We start from the raw sequence: 14,174 nt of genomic DNA on the forward strand, positions 1-14,174 counted from the left end.
CAACTCTTGGTTGTTTAATTGTGGTGGTGGCTGCTCAGGAGACAATGTGTTTCTCAGGCCTCTCTCAGCTCCAGGAGAGAAACCCAACCCTGGTCAGCTTAAACACCAGAGAAAATGACTGGCTCATGCAGCTGAGGAGGAATTGGGGTGTCTGGTGACCTCAGCAAGAGCTGCACTCATCAGGGCCTGGGGCTGGCACTGGGGCCCTGGGCCCTCAGGACAATGTGCAGTCAGAAACTCACTTCTTGCTGCTTTTGTTGAGCTCATTCCCCACCACACCCCTCCCATAGATGAGGCCACCAATAGCTCAGTTAAGAATTCCTGTCAAATGAGATCTCTGTCTCCTTGGGGCCCTGTACCAGTCCTAGGGAAGGTGGCTGATTGGCCTTGCTTGAATCACATGCCCCCCCCTTTGATTTACAGCTGTTATTGCCATGGGGAGGGGATCCTGGGAATGGCCAGGGAGCAGAGCTTGTCACCTGAAGAAGAAAAGGAGGCATGTGCTGTTGCTCAGGCTGCTAATCCTAGCACTCCTAGAGGCCAAGGTGCATGGATCACCTGAGGTCATGCGTTCGAGACAAGCCTGAGCCGGAGTGAGACCCTCTCTCTAAAAATAGCTGGGTGTTGTGGCAGGCACCTGTAGTCCCAGCTACTCCAAGGCTGAGCTCAAGAGTTTGAGGTTGCTGTGAGCTGTGATGCCACGGAATTCTACTGAGGGCGACAAAGTGAGACTGTCTCAAAAAATTAAATTAAATTAAATTAAAATTAAAAAATTTTTTTAAATGAAGAGGAAAAGGAGGAAGCATTGGACCACTGGTGTGTTTGTGCCTGGGTGGCAGTTCTTTCCACAGTTGGACTCCCAATTCCGTCTCTGCCCCTGACAGGAGAGAGGGGACATTGTTCAAGTTTCACCCCCACCATGCCTAGTGCCCCATTGTACACATAGAGAAACTGAGGCTGAGAGAAGGGAGCAATTTGTCACACATCACTCGGTAAATAGGCAGGAAACAGAGAAGTCAGGTCTCCTGATGTCCAGCCCACAAACCACGCAGTCCTCTGTCACTGGTTCTGAAACTTTTCTGGAAAGGCCAATGAGACAGTTTCTAGTGGCACCAATTCCTCCCATCCTAGGACACACAAACCCTTTAGATCGCATCTAAAGGTGACAGTCACGTCCCAACCCCTGATCTGAGCTGACCTCACCACTTGTGTTCCAGAGCTCAGGCCTTAGGGTTCTGTTCTTACCCTCTCAGGTCCCAGCCCAGCTGCAAAGCCACACACTAAATGATACCAGGCCAGTGCAGAAGTCAGCCCTGTGTCCCAGCAGAGCCCAGCCTTAGCTGGCCCACCAGGCAAGTGCAGCCATACCACAAGCCTAACAAGGTCAGCAGAACTGCCCAGTTCAGCCCACAGAATGCTTTTGGGCCATTAAACCTTGACATGGTTCATTACGTAACAATAGAAACATGAAGCAGCCAGTCTTTTTGTTGTTTTTGATACAGTCTCCCTATGTCACCCTTGGTAGAGTGCCATGACGTCACAGCACACACCAACCTCAAACTCTTGGGCTCAAGTAATTCTCTTGCCTCAGCCTCCAAAGTAGGTGGGACTACAGGCACCTGCCACAATGCCCAGCTATTTTTTGTTACAGTTGTCATTGTTGTTTAGTTGGCCTGGGCTGGGTTTGAATCTGCCACCCTCGGTGTATGTGGCTGGCGCCGTAACCACTATGCTATGGGTGCTGAGCTGAAGCAGCCAGTCTTGAAGCGAAAAAGGTAAAAATGTAATTATTTGTCTAATGTCATTTTAGGGTTGGGTCACCCCTCTCAAAACCTCTGGTGTTTCTGGCCACTATTACTCCCTGTCACATTTCTCCAGATCTGGGGTGGCATCCCCCCAGCAGCATCCACCACTGCATCCCCCATGCTGCATTAGGGCTGGGTGGACAGTAGTTGCTCCAAAGTTGCCAGATGAATGAGTGGATTTTTCCTCATCCAGCCTCTCCTTGCATAAGCCCAGGGATAGGGGCTCAGTTGCTCTAAGACAGTCTCTTCCCAATACGGGGTGGCTCTGTCTGGGGGAAGCTCCTCCTTCACCTGGAGCAGATAACTGTCATTCCGCCAGGGGCCCTGGCTCTCTTCCTGGGGTTTCTGCCTCCATATGACAGTCTTGGGTACATCATAATGGTCCCTGGGGTTGCAAAGCAGCACAATTTCATTTACTAATAAGCAAGTATTATCAGGTACACGGTGCCCTGGGCACAGATGTAACCTTAAGGTAATGTTTCCACGAGGGCCTAAAACAAGACTGGGTTCTGGGATCACACAATTTGGAGTTTCAACTCCAACTTAAACGCTGTATGGAAAGGACACTTCCCACCTCTGAGCCTCAGTTTTCTCAACTGGAAAATAGGAGGAGTGAAATTTACTGCCTTGCGTTTCTGTGGGGCTTAAAGAGGAGATGATGTATGTAAAATGCTCAGCGAGTAATGGTTCCTTGATAAAGGTTAATTCCTTTTCTGCCAGGTACATAAACAGTTCCAGATGGAGAGCTCATCTGTACTTAGTATTCATGTCTATATAAATAATATGCAGGTGGGAGAGGAACTGTCAGGTTGCTGGGGATGGGGGAGGGCAGGGGGACGGAGTGAACAAAGGCAAGGGGGAGAAGTTTGGTTTCAGTGCCACCAGCAAAAAGAGCAGCAGGAGGGAAAACTCTGGGAGAGGAATACAGGCCCATGCCACTGAGGGCCTCAAAGGCTGGGCAAGGGAGCTTGTGCGTTGCCCAGGGGGATAGGAGGAGGTCTGAAGAGGGGGCAAGGTCAGATGTGAGATTCAAGTCTGGGGCAGGTCTCAGAGCTTATCAGAGGCAAGGTAAGAGGAAGTCCCGTAGTCTGAGAGGGGAAAATTAGGTAGCAGCAGGGGTGGCCTGGGCCCATGAGATGGTAGCTGAGTCACGGGCACACCTGCCGTGGGAAGCAGGACGCTTTCCTCTGTCCCAGCACCTCTATGCTGCATCTTCAGGGGAAGAGCACCAGCACCTTTTCTTTTGATCTAGAACAGACTGTGAGGGAGGATATAGGAGAAGACCCAGACCGGATCTGCAGCCAGAGGAATGCAGGGTAGACTCTGGTGAGGATGCAGTCAAGTTCCTCTCAAGGTCTGTTTATTCATTTTAATAACCATCCCAGATCTTGAGACAAGCTTTACCCTTTTCGAAGCCCTGTTACAGTTACAGGCTCCTTTGAGCCTTGCAGCTGCCTTGGGAGGAAGAGAGGCTGGGCAGAGATGGTTAACTCTGCATTTAAGATGGGGAGACCTAGGCCAAGGAAGGAAAGTGACTTGTCCAGGACTACACAGAAAGTGTGTGGCAGAGCTGGGCTGTCATCAAGGCCTCCTGCCTCCATTCCTATCCTGACTTCTGTCTGTGGCACTGAGGGACAGGCAAGACATTCTCACCCCACCCCTACCCCCACTCTGGGTGAAGATTGAGGGGAGCCAGAGAGAGGTTGACGGCTGTCAGCAGACAATAGTTAACTCAAACTGACAATTTAATTGTGAAAATGTGGACAAGGTATAGTTATGTGCAAGGAAATCCAGACGGTCTGGGCCCCTGGGGAGCCTTGGCCAGCACCCCAGTTGCTGGGGAAACAGGAGAGGGTTGGGGATGATGTCACTAGACTCTGAGGTGGAGGTGTGGGGAGGGGCCACCCCTCCACCTCATTGGTGCTGTGGGCCTAATGACAAGCTCTTTAGCCTCTTCCCGTACAGATGGGGCAAAAGATCGCTGGGGTGGAGGGTGACTTGGCCAAGGTTACACAGGGAGTCAGTGCCTGAGCTATCCTTGTTCAGGTGGCTGTGTCTGTTTGTCCAGCTAGGCTGTGGACACCTAGAGGATAGAACTGGGTCAGAGTCATCTGTGGGTCCTCATGCCTACCTAGCACAGGGCCTTGCCAACTCTGCAGGAAGGGCTGCTACACTCCCCCTTTACACAATAGGGAGTGTAGGCCACCCTGGGAGGTAATGCTTGAATTCATAACAGCCTTACCTGAGCTAGAGCCCTAGGCAGTCACCCAGAGCAGCTCTTATTGGCTCAAGGATCATCAAGCTCAGAAAGAACAGTTCATTAGGTCCAGGTCACCTAGCAGGTGGGGCAGCACCACACTGACTCTGAGTCCAGAACTATCAGAGGTCAAGTTCTTTCTCATTCCCACACAAATGACCTTACATAATTCTTACTCAGGAGAAGTGGTCCTTCTCACTACCATTTGTCTTAATCCTGGTGTAGGGTCTGGGCTTTGGGAAGCCCTTACTTTCTGAAGCATTTTCTCAGAATCCCCAGCTTCAGACTTAAGGCTACACATCAACCTACCTGAAGCATCAATAACAATGATAATGACCATGCTTAGCATGGCTCCTACCATGTGCTAGGCTCTGGGGTCCTTATCTCAGATATTTACAACTCTATGGGCTGGGAGTTGTTTTTACTTTGCAGTCCAAAAAACTGAGGGGCTGGGGTTGTTGTGCTTGCCTATACACACACAACAAAGAAGTGAAAACGCTTGGTTTTGGACCCCAGGTCTCTGCATCCAAACACCGTGACTGCCCTCATCCCTGGCTAGTGGGTCATTGATAGTGGCCTGTGTTGTCCCTATGGGAGGGGGCAGCTGAGTTTTCGGCCCCTTTTACCCACTTCTAAAAGCATCCTCACCTTCCATCCCCCCACTGAGTTTCTGAAGGCACTGCTAGGCACAGAGACTAGTCCCTTAGTAGAGAATTTCATCTTCCTAGCCCCATAATTGACCCAGGTAGTGTGACCCAACTAGGCCAAACAGAGCCATTTTCCTGGGATTGAATAATTGGGTTCTGGGAGAAAGCAGTTAGCTCCACCTTGAAATACAAGCTCTAAAGGTATGATTGGCCTCCAGAGCTTCCAGCTCAATGTTCCCTGCCATGTGAGGAAGACAAGAAGAATGAAGAAGGAAGAAAAGGAACAGATTGGGTGAGGAGGTCATTTGAGTCCCTGAAAACACCCTTACTTTTCCCAGTTATGGGGCCAGTGAAGCCATATTTCCCTAGGCTCGCTGGAATTATGTCTCCCTCTACTCTTGCAATTCGAGAAATCTTCCTATTGCCTCTGCAATGTGCTGTGTGATTGTTACAAGAGGCGCAAGATTAATAAAGATTCTTGTTCTCTAAGAACTAACAATATAGGCAGGAGAGAAGTAGGTGACAATAGTTCTGGGTTCTAGTCCCTGCTCTGTCTTAAACATGCTGTGTGATCCTTTCCCTCTCTAGGCTTTAATTTCACCATCTTTAACATGAAGGTGTTGGGGCGAGGGGATTGGCTTAAGGTCCTGCAATATCCCCTCCAGATTTACAAAACCACCTTTAAAAAAGAGAGAGAGATAATTCACACACACACATCCCATACAGTCACCTTTTTAAACTAGTTCAGTGGCTTTTCGTATATTTACGAAGTTGTGCAATCATCATCACTTTCCAATTGCAGGACATTTTCATCCATCACTCCAAAAAGAAATTCCATATCCATTAGCAGTCATTCCCTATTTCACCCATCAGCCCCTAGAAACTGCAAATCTCCTTTGTGTGGTCTCTGTGGATTTTTCTATTCTGGTCAATTTAAATTCGTTTTCAGGTTCATCCATGTTGTAGCATGTAACAGTATTTCTTCATTTCTTCTTATGGCTGGATAATATTCCACTGTACGGCTACCACATTTTTGTTTATCTATCCATTCATCACTTGATGGCCATTTGGGCTGTTTCCACTTTTTGGCCATTATAAATAATGTTGCCATGAACATTCACAGGCAAGCGGTTTTATGAAATATATGCTTTCAGTTCTTTTGTGCATATACCTAGGAATGGAATTTCTGGATCACATGGTAACTCTATATATCTTTTGGGGGAGCTACCAAACTGTTTTCCAGAGTGGCTGTACCACGTTCTTGACAATATTTGTTATTTTTGGCCTTTTTATTATAGCCATCCTAGTAAGCATTTTTTTGATTTGCATTTCCCCAATGATGTGGAGGATCTTTTCATGTGCTGATTGGCCATTTGTGTTTGTATTTGGAGAAATGCCTATTTAAATATTTTACCCATTTTACAAATTGTGTTATTCGTCCTTTCCTTACTGAATTTTAAGTATTTTGTATGATAGGATACTAGAGTCTTACTAGATACTTTATGATCTGAGCTCTATCTTTTCATTTTCTTGAGAATGTCCTTTAAAGTTTTTAATTTTGATAAAGTTCAATTTCTCTATTTTAAAATTTCGTTTGTTTGTGCTTTGGGCATGATATAAAAATAAACATTGTGTAATTCAAGGTCATGAAGATTTACATCTATGTTTTCTGCTAAGAGTTTTCTAGTTTTAGCTCTTCCATTCAGGTTTTTGACCTATTTGGAGTTAATTTTTGTATAGTATGCGACAGAGATTCAACTTATTCTTTTGCTTGTAGAAATCCAGTTGTCCTAACATTGTTTGTTAAAAAGACTGTTTGTTCTCCATTGAATTGTGCTGGTACTCTTATCAAAAATTAATTGACCATAAACGTATGGGTTTATTTACACAATTACCTGTTAAGTGACATCCAGGAAGTAAGTTACAGTAGAGTCCAAGTAGTGACAACCATGTGAGAGGTGGTATGGCAGAAGGAAAAGAATGAATGAGAAATGTGAAGTCCTGCAGACCTGTGTTCCATTCCAGATCTGCTGAAATGGAGCTGCAATCCATTTCATTTTGTCTTTTAAGAAATGATGTAATATGTCACACTGGACAAATTCTCATTAAAAACGCTAGTATCAGAATGTCCCTGATCCTCTATGTCTTCTTCTGTCATATCTAAGCCCCAGAACTGGTGTGAGGCCCAAAGTGGGAGAGGAGGGGGCAGAACAGTATTCTAGGTGGGACCAAGGGCACCAGCAAGTGCAGGTAGCATGGTGAGGAGCCTATAGGCCAAGAAATGGTACAGAGAGGCTGTCTCTCTTGGCCTTTAGTTGGTAAAAAAAAAATTAAAATTAAAAAAAAAACAACAGAGATTCTGGTGCCTGAGTCACGGCTCAGAAGACAACTCCCACGTCCCACTGGGAGCCCCATGGTAGAGAGGCCAGCCATGACCTCCGGGCACGCCTTCCACCATGGGCTAGCCATGAGCAGGCTGCACGTGACACCGTTGGCTCTGCTCAAGTCTGGGGCTGGGAGGCTGTGCCCAGAGAGCATGGAGGGCAGGGTCAAGTAGGGGGCCTTTTGTGTCTTACTTTGTGTGGTAGTGAGCAAGACATGCAGAAAGTCAGGGAGAGGAAAATGAAAAAGGAAAAAGCCTTCAAAACGTGCCCACTTGTTGGGCGCCTACTATTTGCCAAAGGCACTGTGGCCTTCACCTCATCTTTCAGCTACTGGGGGAAACAGGAGTTATGAGTGTTGTCTCATTTCACTGGACAGCAACCTGGGTCAGAAGGTAGCAGGTGATAGAGCTAGGATTGGAACCCTATCCCATCTGTCCTAAAACACAGGCTCTTCCCATAATGCCAAGCTACCCCGAGAGAGACAGAGGGCAAGAGAGGGAGACCCCGCAGAGGGAGAGAGTCACACAGAGAGGAAAATAAAGAGGCACAAATGAAAAACAAAAGTGAAAAGAGGCAGGTCCTCAGGGACTAGCTGAGGGTGGGGATGGCCAGAAATTGGCTCATCCAACCTGGAGCCAAGAAACATGAGATGTAGTGGAAAAGCTCTCATCTTAAGATACTGGTGAAGGGGAAACTGGCACAGGGGGAGTAGGGTCTGCCTGGGAAGAGGAAAGCAGGACCAGAGGGCCAGTGGCTGCCAAGCATGGCCATCATCTGGTTCACATAACTGCTGCTGCCGCCGCTCAGGTTGACAGGTCCTTGTTGCTATCCGAGCAGAGCAGCAGGCCTGGGGCCCCAACAGAGGGAGTGATAACCGGGCCTTCGTGGAATGCTGGTTGTTCTTAGGATGAACCCCTTCACGTGGCCTGTGGGTAGGGTGGCTGTATAGTTCATTGTTTAAACAGGGACACTTAAGAGTGAGGACAGCAGACATAAACCGATACGTAGGGGGTCCCAACCTCTCAGACCCTGCCCTCTGCCCGCCATCCTCACTGGCCTTCCTCGGCAGCCTCTTAGGGCTTTGGCATTGCCTGGAAGACACACCCTGCCTCGCCACCACCAAACCCTCTCCATACCCCTCATTATTCTATACACAGTGAAAACTCAGCTTCAGTGAGGCCAGTGCCCTCATTAAGCTAGTCAAGACACTGTGAGCTTTTTCTTCATGGCATTGATCACAGTCACAATAATGAAATAAATGCTTAATTGGTTTCAAAGTCTGTCTCCCTCCTTAAGGGCAGGCTGGGTCTGACCTGTGCACTGGGGCATCCTGCTTGCCCTGCCCCAAGGCCCTAGTACATAGACCTCAGGTCTCCCGAGGTCCCCTGTACTGCCACCGAGTCGTTGCCCACGCTTGTGTTTTTGGTTTGCTCCCTATACAAGGAAAAGAAAGGAAAAGTAGGAGCTAGTCCTAACAAAAACAATAACCTCCTGGGTGCAATGTGTACTTGTGATTTCTTCCACAGACTCTGAGCCCCCCTGAATGGAAGGACTCTGGCCTCAGCGGGGCCTGACTCAGGGGCTCAGCCTGGATTTAATGCCGAGTGATGGCAATGCTGAATATCACCGTGGTGGCTCATGGAGAGTCAGAACTGGAAAGACCCTTAGAGATCATGAGGTACCATGTAAGTGCTGAGTTCAGGCCCCGGGCTAGTAGAGGCACCAAAAAATAGTGTTCTTCTCTTTAGAAGTCATCTTACCCAACTAACCACTTAAAAAAAAAAAGGGCTGGGGTTTACGTGTATAATTCACCTTATTATATTCACAAAGTTGTGCAACCATTATACTAATTTCAGGACATTTTCATCACCCCATAAAGAAACCCAGACCCAATAAGTCATGTCCCCACTACCTTTCCTGTCGGCCCCCAGCAAACATCAATCATCCTAGTTTAAAGACAGGGAAAGTGAGGCTCTGATAGGGGCAATGCCTGATTTGACATTGTACTGCCAGCCAGCTGTGGAGCCAGGCCCGGGGCCCAGTCCTCCTGACACCCAGCCTGCTGCGGTCCAGTGGCAGGTCTGAGCTCTGTCGCACCCTCAATTGTGTTCTGGTGCTTGACATGAGACAGGTGTTTGGCAAAGGCCTGCTGACTGGAGTCTCCCAGGTAAGATGTGATGGTACTATGTATAATTGTTCCCTGAACCATCCAGGTCTGCCCATGCTCAGAGTAGAGTTGGGAGTTGGGAGTGTAAGAGAGACACTGGTGTTCCCTGAATCTTCAGTAGCCAAGGTCCTTTCACAGCAGAGATGGCCCTTCCCCCAAATGACGCCATGGCCACCACCTCCTTCAGTGATCTCTCAAAGACCCCCTTCTTATGAGACCTGCCCTCAACACCTTATTTAAAACTGCAATCAGACCCTGCCCAGCCCACTGGCACACTCCATGCCCCCACCCCCCACCCTGTGGAGTTTTCCTCCACAGTATTGGCCATCACCTAGCTGATGTCCTGTGTCCATTCCTTCTTAATCTGGTGATTATCTGTCTTCCCTGCCTTCACTACAATAGCTCCATGCTGCCGGGACTTTTCTGCTTTACCCACTGCTGTCCTCCAGCTCTTAGAACTGTGCCTGTCATATAGGTGTCTTATAAATATTGGTTGAATGAATGACTCAATGACTATTATTGCATTTGATTCTTATCAGCAATTATCAGGGGAAGGGCTGTTACGCCTGGTCTGCTGATGGCAAACTGAGATCCAGAGTGGTCATCTGGGAATTAGATACAGGCCTTTGTCTCCCCTAACCTTGGTCCTGGCAGGGGAGCCTGGTGTGGGGTCAAGGTGAGACGGTAGCAGGGGCCAGATTTCCAGGGTCTTCCATTGTTTTTAGGATCCCAGAAATCAGAGTCAGTTTCTGAACCCAGCCTTTACCACTTCATGCAGTAATTTAGCAGCTTTCACATTCCATGCCAGCCAAAATGGAAAAAGAGAGAAAAACGTCAGTGCTACCTTTTTAAATGGTCTTAGATCTGTGAGCTTCAACATGGAAACTGCTATCAATGATGTCATGGGCCCCAAGGCCCTCTGGGCAACATTACTGACACTTCATACAGTGGGCTGGACCCAGGGTCCACACTCCTCTTTCCAGAGCTATGTAAGTGACATGAGCAGTGGCTCTGTTGACAACCCAGGCTCAGATGCCAGAGCCAGGTTGGAGCCAGGCACACTCTGGCTGATAGCCCAGGAGAGCACCATACATTGTTGTTCAAAGATCCCTCTCATGAGATCTATGGCAGGCCATAGCAGAGCACTCTGAACTGTGTCGTCCCATGGGGAAGCACAGGCTCAGAGCAGTGTGGTAACCTGCCCCTGGTCACTCACACAGTTAGGGAGTGATGGCTTTGGGCTTGATCCTCTGGTTCTGAATTCTATGTTCTACTTAAGAAGAGAAGGCATTGTTCTTGCCCAAGAAGCTGACAGTCTGAGATCGCCTGTGGGGAAACCACTTGATCAAGTCTATCTTCATTTTTACACTTGAAGAAACCAAGGGTCAGAGAGGGGCAGGGACTGACCCAAGGTCACACAGCCAATCCACAGACCAGGCAGTGCTGGATGCCGTCTCTAGATTCCTGGCTGGGAGTATTTCTTGCAATATCCTGCACTTAAACAGTTCCATTCAGGCGGAAGCTCTGCTGTTCCAAAGAGACGCCAGGCCTTCCCAGAATCCGGTCTAAGGCTGTCTTCCAGGATCTGCTGTCAAGGCTTACTCCTTAGGGAGCAGCCTTTGGCAAAAGCAGGTGAGATATTGATTATGGCTGGGGTTGGGGAGGAAGGTTTGTGGGGAGAGGGAGGAGAGAAGAGGTGAAGAAAGGCAGTGGAGGAGGTTTCCCTGGAAAACCAAAGGTATATTTATTTATTTCGCTTATCTGTATTTTCTCATTTCTCTACAGTTATGTAAGTTTTCATATTAAAAGTGACAAACTGTTTAATTAGGAACAGTCTGGGACTCCAGTATTGTCTCAGCTCTCACAGACTTGGGCAGGTCCCCACCCCTCTCTTGGCCTTTCTTAGAAATGCCAGTAGTAAGGTTCCCCTGTGAGAGGTAAACGAATCAAAAGCTTCCTGGCTCAGGAGACATCTCTCCAGCCCGTTCATGAGTCATCAACCTAAGGAAAGAATGCAGCAACCAAAGAGTGAGGCATCCAGAGAAAAGTCAAGGTTCAGAGAAGCCCAGTGTGGCCATGTGCATGGCCAGTGCTGTCTGAAACGTCAGGATGCTGGGAGAAGTGCCCATCCCAGTCCCCACAGAGGACCCTCCCTGTAGGGGGTGGAGATTGTTCCTCAGGCTTCACCAAGGTCTATGTGAATCACTTTTCCACTAACTCTTCTCACCCCTTTGTTCAGATTCCAGGCCCACCAGGCAACAGCTTGCCAGAGACCTGGCTCCCAGGGGGGAAAGAGACTGGGGAGGGGACAAGTGGTGTCAGATGAGTTGAGGGGAGGAATCATCTTGAGTGATAAGGTTAAGGCTAATCAGTCTGACTCCTCTCTCTCTGAATAAAGGTCACTGTCAAGACCTGTCAGGTAAGGGTCAGCCTCCAGGGTGAGACCTGCCACTTTGAGAAAAGGTTAAATAATTTTAATATGTGCATGGTGCTGAGAACAGTGCCTGCATAAAATAAATGGGCAATGAAAGCTGCTCAAAGAGAGTGAGCTGCAGCTATCAGGACAGCAGGGAGGAGCCTTGAGTCCAGAAAGGGAGCAGAGACTTGGGCCTGTCTCTGGAAGGCAGACTTGGCTCACACCCACTCTCTCTCCTCTGACCAGCACTCCGCCGCTTAGGGCCACTGAGGAAGCACTGAGCTGCCTTTCTGAGCTATGGTGTCCCTTTCTGGTGTTCCCCTCAAGGCTTCCCTCTGATCTCCAGGCCTGAGGAAGGGACCACAGCTCCCCACCTCTCCTGCCACCCATCTGTCACCTCTGCCAGCACTGGGGTAGGCCTCGGCCAGGAATTCTAGGTTGGACTGGGAGGGCTGGAAGGCCTTCACTGTGTGCATTGTGTGCCCCTCTCCAGTAATCCACACCTAGGGAAACTGAGGCCCCAAACGGAAGCCCTCCCCATCTCTTCTCACAGCCAGTGAATCAGTGGCTATTCCTCCATCTTCCTCTGTTCTCTGGAGGTCCCAGAGGCTGCTGTAGACTATGCTTCCCCCTCCCACCTCCTGGCCACGCCTCACCTGGTCTTTGTTGCTCTGCTGCTGTCTGGGTAATTCTCACCAAGCTGGGGGTCAGCCCCCTGGGAGTAAGCAGCTAACCAGCTAATGAGCTTCAGATGTCCAGCTGAACCTGGCGGTATGGTAGGCCAGGTTCAAATGCTCTGGCTGACTGAGGAGGTCTGGCCAGTGAGGATGGTGTGGAGAGGACTCTCCTCTCTCTTGCCTGACTTGGATTAGACACAGCAAGTGCCAGTGTTTAACCCACAAAACCCCAGCCAGGCGGCTATTTCAAGATCTGGAAAAGGATAGAGAGGCTGCAGGACAAATGCATACTCATGGGAACGTATTCTTGCCTCAAACCTTTTCTGGTTCCCCAGCTGTTGCTGTTTCTAACGAGGTTGAAGCGGGAAGGGTAAAGAGAGAGGAGTAAGCTCCACGTTAAAAGCCAGCTGTGCACAGTCTGAACTGGCCACAAATGTCATTTTCTCCAACCCTTACAGGAACCCTGCAAAGTTAGAGGACAGTCACCAGTCACATTACAGATGAGATGGAGGCTCAGAGAGGTGGGACAACTTGCTTAAGATTACACAGCCTCCAAGTGCACAAACTAGGTTCCAGCCCACCTCTGTCAGAGCCCATGACCCTATAACAAGCTGAGATGTTTCCATCATCAGAAGACCAGAATGGCGTATGTGGTCTCAAAGTTTGGTGAATGGTGGGGGCCCATGGCTGCCCTGGGGTTTCAAACACTTAGGCTGCCTTTGAAGTTGACTCACTCCGAAATCTTGACAAGGCAGCGGATTTCACATTTACAAAAGGCAGATCATCACTTCAAGTTCAGGTGAGGTAATACTAATTGCCATCACCCCATTCTCAGCCATGCCTAAAACACATTCTGGGAGCCAGACCCACTGCTGGGAGCTTTCCATTGGTTATTTGTAAAGAGCTTGGATTCTAGAACTCTACTTATTAACTGTGTGACCCTGGCCAACTTACTTTACCTCTCTGAGCCTCTGTTTCCACTTCTATGAAATGAGGATATTTGTTCTGATCTCATACGGTTGCTGTGAAATTAAATGAGTTAGTATCTGTTAAGGGATTAAAAGGATGCCTGGCACAGGGGACACACCCAGCATGTGTTAACTAACATTGGATTCAGCCTTGTGAGACATTGAGATATTATTTCCCCCAGAGTACAGATGTGGAAACTGAGGTAATGCAGCATAGGGAGTCTAAAACTTGGTGTGCATCAGAATCACCTGGAGAGTTAAACTCCTGAGGGTCTGCCTCAGAGTGTCTGGTTCAGTAAGTCCAGGTCATGGCCTGAGAATTTGCACACCTAGTATGCTCCCAGGTAATGCTGATGCTGCTGGGGTGGGGCAAACTTGAAGAACACTGCTCTGGGGGGCCTGAGTGTGTGTCCTGTTATGCCAGGGCCAGCCGGCCAGGACCAATGACAGCAGCAGCTCAGTAGATGACCTGGTATGAGTGGGAGAGTGAGCACTGAGTACAGAAGGCTGCTGGACTAAGGTGATTCTTCATTCTGCCTGCTCCTCTCCCAGTGCTGAGGGCTGTGGCTCATCTCACTTCTTCCTTGACCTGAGAAGGCAAGATCACCGCCACACTGTCCCCCACACCCCACGGTGTGGCAGACAGCAACGTGCTTGCTGTGGGCACAGGCTGCATAAAGGGACCCTGTGTGCTGCTCACCTCCCACTGAGTGCCCAGTGGTTTTCTATTTCAGTTGCTGTAAAAATATCATTTTTGATCTCAGCTTGTGGCTCTTAAAAAAAAAAAAAGAAACCACCAACAGCCTGGGTTTTCATTCTCCCCTGCCCCTCCCCCACATTCCCCTCACCTCAG

General features: G+C 48.8%; 1 long non-coding RNA gene across 1 annotated transcript in view; it reads left to right on the forward strand.

The window, feature by feature from the left end:
* The first annotated feature begins 10,999 nt into the window (after nt 1-10,999).
* The window catches only part of LOC128565744 (uncharacterized), a 19,741-nt gene continuing 16,566 nt past the window's right edge, over nt 11,000-14,174 (forward strand). The window contains exon 1 of the long non-coding RNA XR_008374325.1: nt 11,000-14,174. This exon is cut by the window's right edge and continues 3,816 nt beyond it. This is a non-coding gene — a long non-coding RNA (uncharacterized LOC128565744).

This window comes from Nycticebus coucang, chromosome 14 (assembly GCF_027406575.1).
Source record: "Nycticebus coucang isolate mNycCou1 chromosome 14, mNycCou1.pri, whole genome shotgun sequence".
In the NCBI taxonomy this organism is placed as follows: Eukaryota; Metazoa; Chordata; class Mammalia; order Primates; family Lorisidae; genus Nycticebus; species Nycticebus coucang.